Consider the following 16271-nt stretch of genomic DNA (forward strand, 5'->3'; position numbering starts at 1 on the left):
TGGATCTAGAAGTATTGCAATTGGTGCAAGAAAATCCATAAATCTCGAAGTGGTGGCAATCAGTCTACTGGGAGTACATCCATGATTAGTTAATTTTCCCATTTCAGTTGAACCATTTTCTAAGAAATGATAAAAAAAAAAATTGGATGAACAAATAAATCGATATGATTGATAAGAGATTGTTGCAAGTGTGGTACTCATTTTATTATTTTAGTTATTGGAACTCTCATTTTCTGTTTTCTGAAGATAATATGGCCTTTTTTTATGAACGCTCGAGCAAATATGACTTGGTGTCTATAAATATGCACAATTGGTTGTACCATGATAATTTTCATGATACGTCATATAGTCTAAAATTATTCAAATATTTCAGTATTTTTTCCTAAAGATAGACGGGCGCGGCAACGCGCGCTTTTATGGTCTAGTGAATTATATAGTTCGTTTGGTTTTGAGAGTTTCTCTATCTCTATCTCTACTCAGGCCCGGTCCTGGGGCAGGGCGGGAGGGGCGACCGCCCTGGGTCCGTGAAACTTAGGGGCCCTTCGCTGGATTTAAAGCCTATGGCATGAGAAGGCTTCGTCGTCTACACATTCGTGAAAACAAAATCTCTACTACTTAAAAAGAGGGGGCGTGTTCCGTCGTCAATCATCAACCATGGTCCGTCGTCCTTCCCGTCCCACCGAAAACACCGCAGTCAAGAAAAAACACCCACACCCCTTGCCCCATCCAACCACGACCGCAAGCGCCCTCATGGCTCCGTTCCCCCGTGACCACCGCATCGCGCCGCCCCAAAGACCAACCCTAGCACGCTGCCGCAGAAGCCCAGCCCAGAGCGCCACGCACGCTCGCTGATTCACGCCGCCAGATGAGCCCAAGCGAGTTCTCCGCACCACCGGAGCATCTCCGTTCCAAACTTAGGATCCCCGCCGCCACGCAGGTTTCGGATCTGGCCGTGTTCCCAGATGCTGTGCTGAGGTCACCGACCGGCCGGCTCAGATCCACGCCACCTCTATCGTTGACAAGACACCCTCATATGGAGACCTAGGAGTTGGGCTCCGTTTTCCGCCGCCCCTACAGAAGCAGCTCGACGGCGCTGAGGCTCCTTTATAGGATGGGCTGGTGGAGTAGCGTCAGTCCAAGGAGCATGGCGCTCGACGTGTACACTATAGTCCGGGCGTTATTCTTGATGGAATACTGCTTTCCGATGCAATGATGGCTGGATGCAGCGAGGAGCGCAATCCCATTGGTTCATTACTTTATTGACTAGGAGTGCGATGGTTTCCTGGCCTGGTCCCCAATTCTAAGGTAAAGAATTTTGCCTTCTACTTTTGGATCTCGCAGATTGTAGTAGTAGGGACGGATGCATGAACATTGCAAATTTGCTACAAAATGATTCTTTCTCAGGTATACTTCTAGGTGCATCCTTGTAAACGGCATACAAGAAAAATCACGTGCAACTGTGTGAACATGATTCTCTATAATCAATAGGTTCTTAAGTTTTAGACAATTATAATTTATGAAATGTTTCTATTTTGCTTGAGAAGATTGTGGAGGTATCTGCTTGTTCGAATCTTCACGTCCATTCCTGACCTTGCCATCTTAGCAAGAGAGAGATAAAGCTAGGATATAGTCGCGTATCCGTTTTTTTTCTTCTGAATATGGTATTTGATGCTTCATAAATATGGTAGAAGATTATTTGATGCTTAGCTTTCTAAACGGTCCTTCTTATACCAATTGATGATGTGTTGTGCAACAGTTTACCTCCTCCGTTATCCATGGAACAGATGCTATACCCTCCACGGTAAGATTTGTTATGCAAGGTACTTTCCATTTTTAAAATCCCAAGGGCTTCTTTCTGGGTTTTTTTTTATTAGTGTAAAAGGTGATCCTTAGTTGCTGCCCGGTAGGCATTTACTAGATCTGTTAGTGGATCCAGCTTGATGAGTGCATCGGCGCTAATTCCACTTTCAATTGGTGTTTGTTTAACCAATAGATATCATTAGTTAATGGTACAAATTTGATTTTTCCAGCAAGGGAAGGGCTGGTATTCAGATGCCTCACCTCAAATAAACTCATGTTTGGTTACCTAGCCCTGTGAGGCTCAGTTTGGTGTATCTGTGTAATGTTGTATTGATATATTGATTGGTGGCAGGGAGATCCTTGATGGTGCTCTAGGGTCAAGTTTAACCCACAACCGTTGAAATGCATGTACGTCACATTATGTAAACAGTTTGGTTTCCTTGCAGCAACTTAAAATATGTCTGTATGAAAGGCTAACATAATGCACATTTCTTTCAACTATCTGAATGTGTACTTTGGATTGACTTGTTTCCATCTAATTTGTTGTTTCCTTACAGGGATGAGATTTATTCTATCATCATGGGGAAGATGGTTTTTATTATTAACGTAGAGAAGTACAAGGTTCAGGACTTCAGGTAGGTGATCCCTGACCCAAATGACAAAGATATATACACCCTCCCCCCCACACCCCAATAGGAAAATATGTACTATGACTGTTATTTTCAGTCTGTCATTTTAGACTCACCTCTCCATTTGTCACCATCTTGGTTCTACAGCTCAATTTGTTCGTGTGCATGATAGTAAACTATGTACTAATCTTTGTTAAAGTTGTGTACGATGTATGTATAAACCGAGTTTTGTGTGTATAATGTCTCGATCTAATTCATTAATCACACAGGTTATCCGTGGGAGGTCCCAGATAAACAACTTGAAGTTATAGTTATGAACAAGCTAAAAAGGTTTGCTGCATCCCTGTATATAAAAACAGTATGTTTTCTGCCGCATACAAAATTCGTTCTCTTTAAAGGACTTAAGGTTGACTTAGGATAAGAAGTAATTAAAGCTAGGTAAACTAGGCAGAACTTCGAACATCAGTTCAGTCTATACCTTGGCTTATAGTGGAATATTAGTTGACGTGTTAAGCTGCTTGTTACACCAGTCACTTTGGGATTCTTCTTTGGTGTGTGTCCTTGCCTTCAGAAAATACATATGATCCAGAATAAGGTAATTTTCAGCTATCTGGGATTACAAGTCCGCAATCGTTCTTCTTTCCTTTATTGACCGTTCCACTGATTAATTTCTATTGCGTATCTGAATTTCATGCAAAGTTGTTGCATAGATTACCATGATCGCAAGTTAACAGCCCTGCATTCCACAAAGTCGATAAGATGTAGCATACCGACAATGTAAATATTCAGGGAGGGCAGTACATCATTTGGAAAGCAAAAGAACAAACTTAGGTCAATGTGGTACTCTTAAATATATTTCTGCAAATATCACATAGTTTACTGAACGGATTTTCCACACTTTTTTTTAATGTTTGAAGTATGTAATGGCCATGGGATGTTAAGATCTTGCTAATATGTATGGACGAGGATCCAAAGGCAAGGGCTTACCGTAAAATACACACACTTGAATGTCATAAGTAGAAGCTGCTTCTATTCCAATTTAACCCACAAAATGGAATGTCACTTCCATACAGCTATTCCGGAAAAGGCTCCTTTGCAACCTTTGTCTTCAAGAAATATTGTGGGATAACACGACTACAAAATAAATATGTATCTCATTTAAAATATCATTATACATCAGATAGTTAATAAGAGAGAAATTGACCCATAGTTTTAAAAACCGGACCGGTGACCGAACCGGCGAGGCTCTCGGTTCAGGTTTTTACCGGTCGAACCACTGGTTTACCGGTTCACTGGCTGGTTTTTTAAGATATAAAATGGTATACTTTTTGTTCATAAATGCTGAAATAAACATTTAAATATGTACAAAAATGAATTCAAGCAAAAGCAAAGCATATATCATTAAGAATTTAAGATGCATGTAGCAGGCTAGCTGCTAGCAGCGTCCAGGTCTGGCTCCAGCCATAGTTGACGCATGTACACTGTAATGTACAGGAGCAAGCCAACAAGTGAACAAACAGGTAAAAATGAAAATATACTTCCAAGTTCCAAGGTTCCAGAATTTAAACAAGGAACATAATCTGATAATCGTCTGATATAACAAGGTTCTCATACATGCAACAGATGCAAGAAATAAACTTTCAAAGTCTCAAGTTCGAGAAACATGGCGCCAAACTCAACGGTATTCGAAGGTCCAATCTGTCACACTGCCACGATTCTCTTCATAAAAGGAATCATCTTCATCTCCGTTATGTTCATCTACTCGGCCTGCATCAGTGTGATCTTCCTCATCACCTCCTCCAGTATGTTCATTTTCTTGAGAAGCATTCATATCATTTTCATAATCTTCATCAATCCAGCGAGCCTCGTCTACACAAGTTCACAATTTTGTGTGATAAATATAAGAACTAATAGACATAAATCAGAAATGACAAGTATATAAGAGAAACATTACCATTCATGGCAATGGCATTGCAAATCTCTTTGTCATTTGGCACCAAACCTTTCCGATATCTCTCAATTTCTTCCACATTTAATACTTGGGGATCATCTTCAAGAATCCAATCTTCAGCAAACTTGCCAATGTCCTCCAAACAAATTGGGTCATAGTTTCTTTTGGAGAGTTGGGACCTACACATGGAATGGAAAGATGCAACCATATAAAAATAGAAAATAAACAAGGGAATACATAAGAAAGTAGATGTAATAGAGCAAGAATGAAGTACTTTTGTTCCAGCCTAGAGTTGCATTGAACATAAGCTATATCATTCATCACTTGATGCTCAAGTCTGTTTCTCTTTTTGGAATGTATGTGTTCAAACAAACTCCAATTTCTCTCACAACCAGAAGCACTACAAGTTTGGCTTAAGACACGAATAGCAAGCTTTTGCAAATTTGGAGCACTACATCCATAAGTCAACCACCATTCATCTAGAGCAAAGAAAAGATGCATATTAGCACACCATAATTCTGAAGTTATAAAAATTAATATAAATGAGCAAAGGAAATAAAGTGGCATACCAGGAAGCATTGTATCTCTATCAGCAATGGCTGTCACTCGGCCAAAATCTCCTTCCGCACCTCTGAAAATCCTCATTTCTTTAGTCAAAGCCTTGCGCAAAGCTGGATCTTTTGCTGCATATCTCTCGATAACATCAATAACCCCAGAAGTAGTGGTGTGGTACTTTGACATAAGCTCTTTATCATATTGGTTGGTTGGGTTAAACCAAAAGCCAGCTGCGTGCAGATTTTTGTTTAGGTGCTTATCCCACCTCTCCTCTATAGCTTTGAGTACAGGTTGCTGGATAGCTCTCTTTTTTTTCTGAAACCTCTTCTCAATCTCCTCTACTGCGCAATGTAATGCTCCAAATACATATCCCATAGCTGGCCTTTCATCACTATCAACAATTCTGAGCACACGAACTAAAGGTTCCGAAAAGTTACAAATAGAAGCACAATCTTTCCAAAATTTTTGATCCAATACAAGGTCAACAAAATTTCTTGCTTTTGCTTCTTTTGCACATGGGGCTGATGTCCACTCTTTTGATATAACCATGGTACGAAGAGCATCTTTTTGCTTGTGTATACTTTGCAATGCAACAAAATTAGTAGCAAACCGAGTGGGTGCTGGACGAAGTATCTCATGTCCATCAGTGAATTGCCGCATAAGATACAGTGGGTTGCAATGGTTGTACAAGTATCTAGTGATTTTAGATGCATGGTCTACGGTTTCTTTCACTAAATCAAGCTTTCCCAAATCAGTCAAGATCAAATTCAAACAATGAGCAGCACAAGGAGACCAATAAAGCGAAGGAAACTCAGCCTCTAATTTCTTTCCAGCTAGTACCATATTTGAAGCATTATCAGTCACGAAATGCACTACATTTTCGACTCCAACAAAGCGCACAACATCGCTGAATAGTTTGAACAAAAAATCACCAGTTTTGGAACTAGCAGTGGCATCCACAGATTTGAGAAAGATAATACCTTTTGGACAGTACACCAAAAAGTTGACGAGTGTTCGTTTCTTCCTATCAGTCCAACCATCAGCCATAATAGTGCAGCCACTCTCCTTCCATGAATTCCGATAGCTTTCAGCAAACATCTTAGTTGCTTCAACATTTTTTGTTAGCAAAGGGCCACGCATTCTGTACATGCTTGGCCCTTTATAACCGCTACCAATGCTAGAAATTGCATCAATCATAGGCTGATAGTATCTAGAAGTAGTTGCATTGAAAGGAATAGATGCATCAAGAAACCATTTATTTATAATCAAATCAACTCTTTCTAGAGCTTCTTTAGATTGCAACACACTCTTTATGGTTTGTTGATCACCTGGTTGGCCTCTAGATAAAAAGAATCTGTCAACTCCCTGGTTCGTTGTTGTCTTGCTTGATGCATTAGATTTACTCTTTTTCCCTCGAGTGACTCGATTGGCAGCGGCAACCTGCTGAGGTGTTTCTTCCCGATCAGCACCACCTCTAACACGAGCTGTATCTTCATCAGCCTTCCTCTTCTTCTCATTAAAATTCTCCACACTTTGTTGCATTTCATGTCTAACCTCCGCACTAACATGGGTGCATTGCTTCACTTCACCCTTTTCTCCAGCCAAATGAAGCTTCAGTCGATGAATGCCACCACCTTTGAGCACCTCATTGCAATACATGCAGCGGATCCACTTCTTCACCTTACCATTTTCTTCAATTTCAATTTCCAATCCATGCGCCCACGCTGGATCAGTTTTATTTCGGCATCTCTGTTGCACAGTCCGCACATGCGATGACTGGTTCTCTAGTGATGCTCCTGAGGCGGATGAATCCATTTACACAATTACACTGCAGTATCAAACAAATATAACTTCAAATTTAAAAATAGGAAACGGATTCATATAATTCTATAACTAGAAGTACGATAAGAAATCTGATTCATATAAATCTATCAACATCAAATTCAAACAAATAAGCTAATCCAGTAAATCTATAAGTAAATACGAGGTACAGAGTACATACATACATGGGTACACTGGTACAGAGTACAGACTACACACTACAGAACGGAAGCATAAAGGCATGATGTATAACCGCGTACACGAACTGCCAGAACAGCAATAACAAGTGCTAACTGCTGCCATCAGTTTGCTTCAAATTAAAAGATGAATGGCGACCTACTGACCTGCGGACGGAGTGCAGAGCTGAGGAGAGGAGTACGGCCGCACCGGACGGGATCACGGGAACAGGACGAAGACAGGGAGGAGTGAAGACTGTGGAGGACGATCTTCTTCCTCTACTGCTGGCGGTCGGCGTCGTGGGAGGCCGGTCAAGAGGCGGCCATGGCCATGGCGTCGCCGCGTCTGCCTCCTGGCGGCGGCGGCACAAAGGAGATGAATCGACACTGACAGACACGAAGCGACAGAAAACCTAAGAAAAGCCACGTTTTCCACCTTTTCCACTCTTGCCCTTCTATTTTTCACACAAAAATAAGTCAAACAAGGGTATTTCTGGAAACGGCACTGAACCGTCCGGCTCAGCCTAAATCGTCCGGTTCAGCGGTTCAGGCGAAAACCGGCCGGTTCGAACGGTTTTTCCCGGGTCGCTGGCGGGGGCGGTCCTGTGCGCTTAACAAACCAGCAAGGCCACCGGTTCCGGTTTTTTCCGGTTCAACCGCCGGTCCGGTCCGGTTTTTAAAACTATGAATTGACCAAGAAATTTCCAATCATTTCAAACGCAGTGGCCAAAATATACTGAAGTTAGAGTGACACGTTCATGCTTCTAATGAAGATTTACGTAATATCACACCGATATCTCACCAAGCTGCTAAAATATCTTATCACACTCATTGTAAAGTATTTCATCAGGTATACTTGATAGTAGTGCAAGCCGAAACAAAATACATAGATCAGTTGTGAAATGGTTTTCATACTGGATATAGAAGTTAGAACACAGTGGATCTTTTTGAATAATAGGAAATAGGCCTGTGTGTTGCCCGGGGCCATACATATTCTTGCTTATACAACTGGGTAGAGATTTCATGTAAATGCAAAATTCATCAAGCAAAGTGGTGAGGCTTGCCAAGCAACATAAATGTATTAATTTCACTGAGAGATAAGAAACTATAGATTAAATTGACACAACTTGTAGCAGAATAGCATAAGAGCACTATCCTCTCATTTTTCTCATCCACCTCAAAATCCCCATCACCTTTCAGCAACTCTTCGACGGCACAGGCCAAATTGTAATGTGCGGGTACTTACCTTATGATCAATCCTGGCACGACCAACTCCACAAACAGTTTATGGAGCACAACATAGAACAATTCAGTGGGCTCTTGCGTCGCTAGACTCTACACACAGAACTGAAGTAAAGTTGCATTGAACATAAGTTGCAATTTTCAGTTAGAAGAAAACATGGTCTTATACTGAACTTTACTGAAGAATTTGATGTTTTTCAGTTAACCTTCAGGTGGTATACCATAGTGACCATGCTCATTGCTCAATTAGCAAAGTAAGAATGGAATAATGAACCGACACGTACCTTCAGTTTATCAGTGGTCCACGGGAGACATTGTGCAAGCGGGTTGCGCAATCTCTCCTCTAGCAGCAACCTCCTTATCATCTCCACAAAATTTCCTTCCTTAGTTTGTTCACTCACCAGCTATATGCAATTTCTGAACCCACTCTCCAAAACATATACAGCGAGATGAACAATTTTTCTTTTGTTGTTGTGGATACCTGACTACCTGAGCGCAGACTGAAAGGATGTTGCCTCACCTTCTTGCTCCAGCTACTCTCTGATGACCCAATGCTCTGTGCCAAAACATTAACAAAACAATTCACCCAAAAAACATCTCTCATAATAATTCTGAATTTCGTCAAATTTGACTATTCCTAATGCGCAGCTTACGTTGCATCTCCTCAGATGACGCTCGTCTCCCGGACTGCTGCTGCTCCTGTTGGGGTGGGGGAAGTCGGCGACGGAGTAGGAGTTCTTGGACGACGACGCGAGGGAGGAGTACGACGCCATGTCCATCTCATTGGCCTTCCGGGCGACGACGACGCCGATGCCGCCTGCTTCGGCATCCTCCTTGTCCCTGCGCCGCCTCTGCTCTGAGCTCGGGGTTGCCGCCGCGGGATAAGAACAGGAGCCGCTCGAACGTGTCCAAAAGTACCTGACGCGGTTCTCGCCGGGCTCCCGGAGGCCGGCCATGGCTTTCTGGAGCGTCACGCCCCACGCCGCCCTCTTCCACGAGGCATGCCCATTTTTCTCCGCTGCTGCGTTGTCACCTCTTGCCTGACCCTTCTTCTCGCAGAGCTCCTCGGAGAAGCCGCACAGGTGCACGCGCGGCGCGTCGTACGCCGCCGCCAATGATTCAGCCGTTACCTTCCTCGAAGCAGGCGTGGGAGAACACCACATATTCCTGAGTACCACGAGCTTTCTGCCAAAGGGGAAGGCGGGCTTCGCCGCCGCCGCTGTTGATGCATCTCCAGCAGGGAGCGCCGCGCGCCGGCAGGTGGCGTGGAGTGTACGCGGGCGTGCTGGGGAATTGAAGAAGAGGGCAAATTTGGGCACGGGGAGAGTGATTAGAGGTGGAATTTTAGAGGATTAACTTTCGGCCTTGGGCTGGCCCATGTGTCAGCGCTGTGAGATCGCTACGGAGGATAGCTTGACGAAGCGAAGGACGGACGGTCTGACGACGGAACGCTTTCCTACTTTTTAAGTAGTAGAGATTGACCGTTCCACTGATTAATTTCTATTGCGTATCTGAATTTCATGCAAAGTTGTTGCATAGATTACTTGCTCTTTATGATGTTGTGATTTTTGTTACTCTGCTGCAAGAAGGTATCATTGCGTCAATTTCTTGGAAATAATAGCATCTTCAAATGAAATTCATCTTTTGATCACCTTTAAGTGAGAGGTATTTCCCTGTATTGAAATATAATAGTTACAAACATGGAGCTTTAATTACTTCTTATACTCCAGAATTGCACACATATCTCTACCTAGGATAGATTACCCGGCCTGATTTTTTGGTACACGTGCCAAGAAGGCTCTACTGTGTCCATGTCTTGAGAGTCTTAGCATAATAAAATGAAATTCTTCATTTAATCACCCTTGAGTTAGCATAAATTTTATACTACCAATGGTTTATAGTATAGAATTGCACAAATATCTCTACCTAGGATAGCTTATACAACCAATGGTTTACTGTCATTTTTACAGTATATTTCACCGAAGGACATCTATCTTCACAGGAAAATTTAATTGAGTATTTTTTATTTTACACAGAGAATGATGTAAGCTGCATGTTATTTGAATCATGCAATGAAACAGAGGTTTATTATTTAGGTTTATTTATGGACTGAAAGATCTTATGATTGGGGGAGCAGTATAGCAAATAAGGGGTTTCAAGGATCAGAGTGGGTCAAGCCATTCTCCATATGGGTTCCCTCGCGACCGCCCTTTGGGCAACTATTCATGCAATTATCATTTCCCATGTGTTGCTCAGGCGATTAAATCTATTTCAGCTCAGTTCTAGAGTTACTCAATGTTTCATCTTCCTTTGGATTTAATATCATTTTTGCTCATTTGCTTCCTGGCTGATGCATCTGTAGAATGTTAGTGGCTAGATTTGTTCTTAACCATTTCGCCTTTCAAAGGATGAAGCCCAACTTGCCCAAGTACCTCTCGAAGGCCTAGCAAGTGGCCATGTCCTTCACATGTACAATATATACATGTTACTACTTTGCTGAAACTCAACTTGCGGTTTTCTTTGCATTCTTAATACCTTTGGAAATGTTTTTCTCAAAGATTGCTTTATCAAACTTGACTCAGCGAGCTGTCATTGCTTTCATGATTTTAGGAAACTGAGTTGTTTTCCCTCCCTTTCAAGACGGATGCCATGAGTTTTTTCTTGATATTAATCACATGGATTTTGGTGTATCCAATAATAAGAATGGATTTGATCACATAGTCAGGGTTATCCTTTTTTTTCTTGTTTTCTAATGTACATGAGTGTTTCGGCTGATGTTCTCTTCAGAAATAGAGGTCAACTGTATGTTTGTTTTCCTTGTGGCAGTGGAGATGATGGGTATTATTGTTTCAAGATTATTTTGTTTTGAGAGAGTTAAATGATTACTTGATGCTTTCATAGTGGTGAAGAAGTTAGTACTGCTGTTCTGATGCAGCTCACCGTTTTTTACTATGCTCCTCAACGGTGGTATGACTGGAGTTGTGGTGTCGAACTGCTGATGTTAGTGGCCGTCATAGTCTTCATGGTTGCATGGAAGCGTAGCTCGGCCAGGACCAAGCAGGCAACCCAGTAGACAAGCTGGCAGCGACAACAACAACATGGACAGCGAGGTTGCAAGGCACCAGTCTGCTGTTTGATGCGAACTATTTTGACATATTTAGAGAGATCGTATAAGTTCTTTGCTTCTCGGTCCAAATGTTCATTGAATATCTAAAGCTTTGTAGTAAATCTACAGAAATATTTCCTAGCGGCTGCCAAGTTTGGCTAAGCTGTATATACAATTTACAATTTACTTAAAATATGTTTTTTTTTGCATTGTTTGTATTAATCACAATGTGGTTTTTTTTCTGAGAATTGGTGCGGCTTATAAAAGAGACATTTATTCTTTTGGTTTGCATTTCACTATGGGAATCAAAACTTTGTACACGGTAACCCGTGAACTGAATAAGAACAATTTTATTTAATCTGTACAAACTTGTGTAAAACATTAAGTGATAAAACCACTTGCACATGCCGTTACGGAAATGTGCATGTTTCAGAGAAGGCCTTGGCTCAAGAGTTGGCAATGATGTTTGAGGTGCATAAGAAACCTTAAATTATAAGAATTTTAAAGTTACTTATTTTACACGGTTGTTGTGAAATCATTAGAATATTTATAACCCGTTGCAGCGCACGGGCATTTAACTAGTGTTACAGTAACTACTGAAGGGCCTGGACCTAGAGAGCGCACATGACGGCCTTAGTCTCTTCACTCTTGGACTTGAAAGCACAGACGGAAGGGCTCGCATGAGAAAAGATATTGGCCAACGATTAATCTCCTCATCACGATCGCATCTTCCAAAATAATCATGGCGGCTGGGTGCTGGCTTGAGGGAAGGGACGGGGTCGAGTCGCCGGGATGAGCTTCAGGTTCCAATTTAATAGTTCCAGCAATAAAAAGGTTCCAACCGAACAGAAAATGCAAATACTACGGTTCAAAATCACAAGGTATGGCTGCTCCTTTCGTTCTCTTTTGGTCAATGGGGATATTTTCTTGGTCAATGGGGATATGTAGATGTAAAAATTAGGACACCGTGAGACTAACTTGGAGGGGAAAACTAATGGTATGGACATCGACTAGTACAAAGATCTCATTTTCTGTTATATGCAATCACATAGGGCATGGCTTTCCATGGATTTAGATGGGGTATTTGGTTGAGTTAATAGCAAAGGAGAGAGGGAGTTTGACTGCAGCGAAGAAGAAATCAGTCAATGTAATGGAGGGCCCCAACAACAAATTTCATGAATTTGAGCAAAATGTTCAACGTTTCAGAACTGAGGCCTGCTTCATGCCTTCATGGTGGTTCGTCCGAAATCAAACTCATATAACTCAAAGGGGTGTGGGCAAATCTCAGCCATCATGGTTTCAATATTTAAGAGGTATCAGTAAATCTCAACCGTCCTTTTGTTTCAAGATTTTTATTTCCCCGCGGCGCCGAGACGCGCATGATATAGTAACAATATATTATCTAAAAAAAAAGGTAATACATTGCATATGAACATTTTAATTTTTTATTTCATGTTGTTTTATACTAAAGGGTCCTAGCTCTACGTTCGCCCCGGGCCCCTAAAATCTCAGGACCGGGCCTGTCTCTACTACTTCTCTACTACTTAAAAAGACTAAAGTGGTTCTTTATTCTGCCATCTATAATACGTCAATTGCTTCGTCGTTCCTTTTCTCGTCGCGCTTGCTGTCCGTCGTCCACATGATGAAACCTGCGGAAATCACGGAACTAGGTGAAAACGGCATCTCCACAAATCCCGCTGCTGAGCCACGACTTGGTCTCTTCGTCAAACGACAAACCCTAACCATCCCCGCCGCCGCAGCCCGACATGCCACCCAGCCGCCGCCACCGTCCCCGGGGGCCCCCGTTTTCCCGCGGGCGGCATCTACGGTGCTCCCGGACCCGGCGCGGTTCTTCGCCCGCGAGCTCCTCGCCGCGCCGCTCCCCACCAACTCCTTCCTCCACAACTTCGCACTCAACAATGGGGACCAGCCAGAGTACACACACCCGTAGTCGGTCAAATCCGCCGCCGGGGCGCTCACGGTCTGCTACCCCAAGAGCGTCCAACTCCCCGCCCTTCCACGCCCAGACCTTCGTCGCCGACCTCACCGTCTCGTCCCCGTCGTATGCCGCCACGCCGCCCCCCACCGCATCGCCGCCTTCAACGACCTCTCCGTCACCCTCGACTTCTCCCCATTGCTGCGCGCGTTCCTCATCTGCGGCAGCCCCTTCGTCACGGTCGCCACCACAGGGGTCTCCGTCGACATCTCCCTCGCCTCCGTCCACGCCTTCCTCGAGGCCGCCCCCAGTAACAACACGCTCACCAGGTGGCGCCTCTGGATGAACAGCGTCCAGACCTTCCTCCTCTACGCTTCCGCGCCGATCCGCCTTTCGGTGTCCAGCGTCACGCAGCTCGCGGCGCCCGGCTTCTCCGGCGTCATCCGTGTCACCTTCCTGCCCGGCGAGGCCATGGAGACAGTCCTTGACCTGCACAGCGGCTGCTTCCTGACGGTCCGGGAGGCCGCGCTGAACCGTCCCTTCTCCAACGAGGCCATGGGTCGTGGACTATTTGTGTTAGTAGCGCGAAGTATTGTCTAGCAGTCCAAGCCCATCCGAAGTGATCTTCCTCTGGTCTATCTCACGCACCGGGACTCCTAATGGAAACATGGGAATATAGAGGCTCGATTGCCGGCGGGCAGTGGACAACGGCTAATGATGGTGTTTGCGGCGCAAACATGCGGTGGGGTGGCTTTGGGAAAAGTAGAATCGAGGCACTGGCTGTGGTTAGCGGTAGCAGCCAAGCAGGGGCACGACATGTAGTCGTTTGGAAGACTGAGAGGAAGGGAATGGAGCAGAATCTTATCAGAGGTATAAACGTTTTCTTCAGTGAGAGTTCAACATTTGTGTAGTTAAGAGTTTCAGCCATTCAGTGATTGTGCATCTCAGTATTGTATTTCAGACTTTGAGTGATGAGGTGCTTAGTGCTTTTCTCATGTTCTGAATTGCAGATTTGACTCACTTAATAGTGGCACTGTATCATACTTGAGTCAAAATGTTGGTGTGAATTTTGTGGAAGGAGAGCCTGATGTAATGCCATGGCTGCCGAACAATTGATGAAAACTAATGGATCGTGGCAACACATGGATGTGTTAATCAGGTATGTGAATACTGCACCATGAGGATACTTCCGCAGGTACTAATTTTGTAGAAATATACTGTTTTTGTACTACTAATTTTCCTAACTCGTGGCAAAACTTCAGCTACTTTTTCCATGACGCAGTGTAACTGTGGACATTTCGATCACTGGTAGCTGGATGGTGTCAAATATTCGAAGTGAAGTGGATAATTCAAAGTTTTCTATCAGCAGGCATCTCTATTATTTTCTGCTACAAAACTAAGTTTCAGTGGTATAAAAACATGTGTTCTCTGAAATACCTGTAATTTGACCAAACTGTTAGGCTGTGTAAAAAGTTCGATGGCCTTAAGAGCTTGCGAACTGTAGACAAGAAGATCAAGCTGGGCCAAGGTGCATATGGATTTCCATTTCTGTCTAAGAACAATTGAATGACGGAAGGTACGATTGATAAATCGACGATTACTGACATTTCCGGTCTACCCAGAGCCGTAGTGCCCGAGTTCAAGGTGAACAAGGTGAGTGCGAAACGCAGACGTGCTGATCTATTTTTTTTGCAGTTGTATATGTTTTATTTGTTTTCTCCTTATTTCTTTGATTTCCTCTACCTATGATATTTTTGGTACTACACAACCTAGTTGTGTTTCTACTAATTTATTATGATCTACTTGGCTTCCTGAATAGTAGCATATATGGAAGCATGATGAATTTAGTATGTAGTGCTATTCTTTGTTAAAGTATGTATTCGTTCTTAGTGAGCCGGTGAATGTGGTTATCATCATGACCAAACGTTAATTATGAGAGGGATACTAAGAGAATCGAACTGAAGATAATGTTAATGAGATGGCAGAGGAAGATGCTAAGTCTACTTCATATTGATTATTGGGCGGTTGATTGCTTTATGAATTAAAACAGAAATCAGTTTTTCATTCTGTCCATATTCAAGAAAAACCCATAAGGTTCAGAGGTTGCACTTGTGTACTCATCCAGTAATAATGCATAGATGATAACTCTCAAAATTATTGTGCTCTTATGTTAGTTCATCTTCCTGATCGTTGAACTTCAAGGATTCTTTACTCTTGATCTTTTTCATTTTTATATATGGATGGGTATCTTCCTGAATTGTCTTGTTTTCGGTGTGACTGACTATGGAGTTGCCTCGCTTATATTTCAGACTGAAAATGTTCTCGGTCTCTCTTTGTAAGCATGTTTCTATCAACTCTTGCTTTATATGGCTCACCAATTTCTGTTATAATTTCTCTTATCACTGATAGTTTTTTTGTCCGTCCTTGTTGTATCATTTTACTTCTACTGGGTAACTGATTAAGAAGCTCTCATTTCACTCTACTGGGTAAATTTTTAAATTTTATTGAGTAGTGCTCACTTCTACAATTTTTCATTGTGCATTTATTTACTCTCTGCTTCTATGGATAATATTACAATGAACGTGTCTCAGTGGGTTGAGAGGGTTCATAGAAATGCATTCCGATGTTCCTTGTTTCTCTAATCTCGGGAGATTATCTCAGTTGATGGATATATAAGGATATGTAGTGGTTTCCGAATTCAAGCATACATGGGAAATAGTCCTTGTGGAGGGGGCATAGCATCACAAAAGCGTTGGCGAGGTAGACGGTGGATACAAAGATCACAATTGGGTTTGTCAAATCAGACTGGAAGCCAAAATTTGTAAGGATGTTCAGCACATATTGACAGACACAGTAGAATGGATCAGAATTAGAAGCTTCAATTCATTTGAAGCAAAATACAGACTAAATAGTTCATATTGAAGTTCAGAAGAGCTATGATGGCATGGTATATAGGTATAGCTGAAGCTTATTAGACTCATTATTGTAGAATACAAATATATACATCTTTGAGATGGCTGAATTAGGATGGCTAGCTGTACAACATTGAGTTATA

The 16271-nt window shown here is 42.6% G+C and overlaps 2 long non-coding RNA genes across 4 annotated transcripts; both read left to right on the forward strand.

Moving 5' to 3' along the window:
- Window positions 1-699: 699 nt before the first annotated feature.
- On the forward strand, window positions 700-11483 carry LOC124670740. Of its 3 annotated transcripts, none has more exons than XR_006992637.1 (6): window positions 700-1305; window positions 1757-1801; window positions 2153-2208; window positions 2358-2435; window positions 2699-3949; window positions 4053-11483. It is a non-coding gene; the product is annotated as an uncharacterized LOC124670740 (long non-coding RNA). The 3 variants fall into 3 exon arrangements; XR_006992638.1 differs by having other exon boundaries at window positions 2699-2759; window positions 2828-11483; XR_006992636.1 differs by having other exon boundaries at window positions 2699-11483.
- A 2553-nt stretch (window positions 11484-14036) lies between these two features.
- LOC124669922 lies at window positions 14037-14739 on the forward strand. The gene is made up of 3 exons (XR_006992354.1): window positions 14037-14086; window positions 14227-14375; window positions 14479-14739. It is a non-coding gene; the product is annotated as an uncharacterized LOC124669922 (long non-coding RNA).
- Window positions 14740-16271: the final 1532 nt, after the last annotated feature.

This window comes from Lolium rigidum, chromosome 7, assembly GCF_022539505.1.
Source record: "Lolium rigidum isolate FL_2022 chromosome 7, APGP_CSIRO_Lrig_0.1, whole genome shotgun sequence".
NCBI classification, from domain to species: Eukaryota; Viridiplantae; Streptophyta; class Magnoliopsida; order Poales; family Poaceae; genus Lolium; species Lolium rigidum.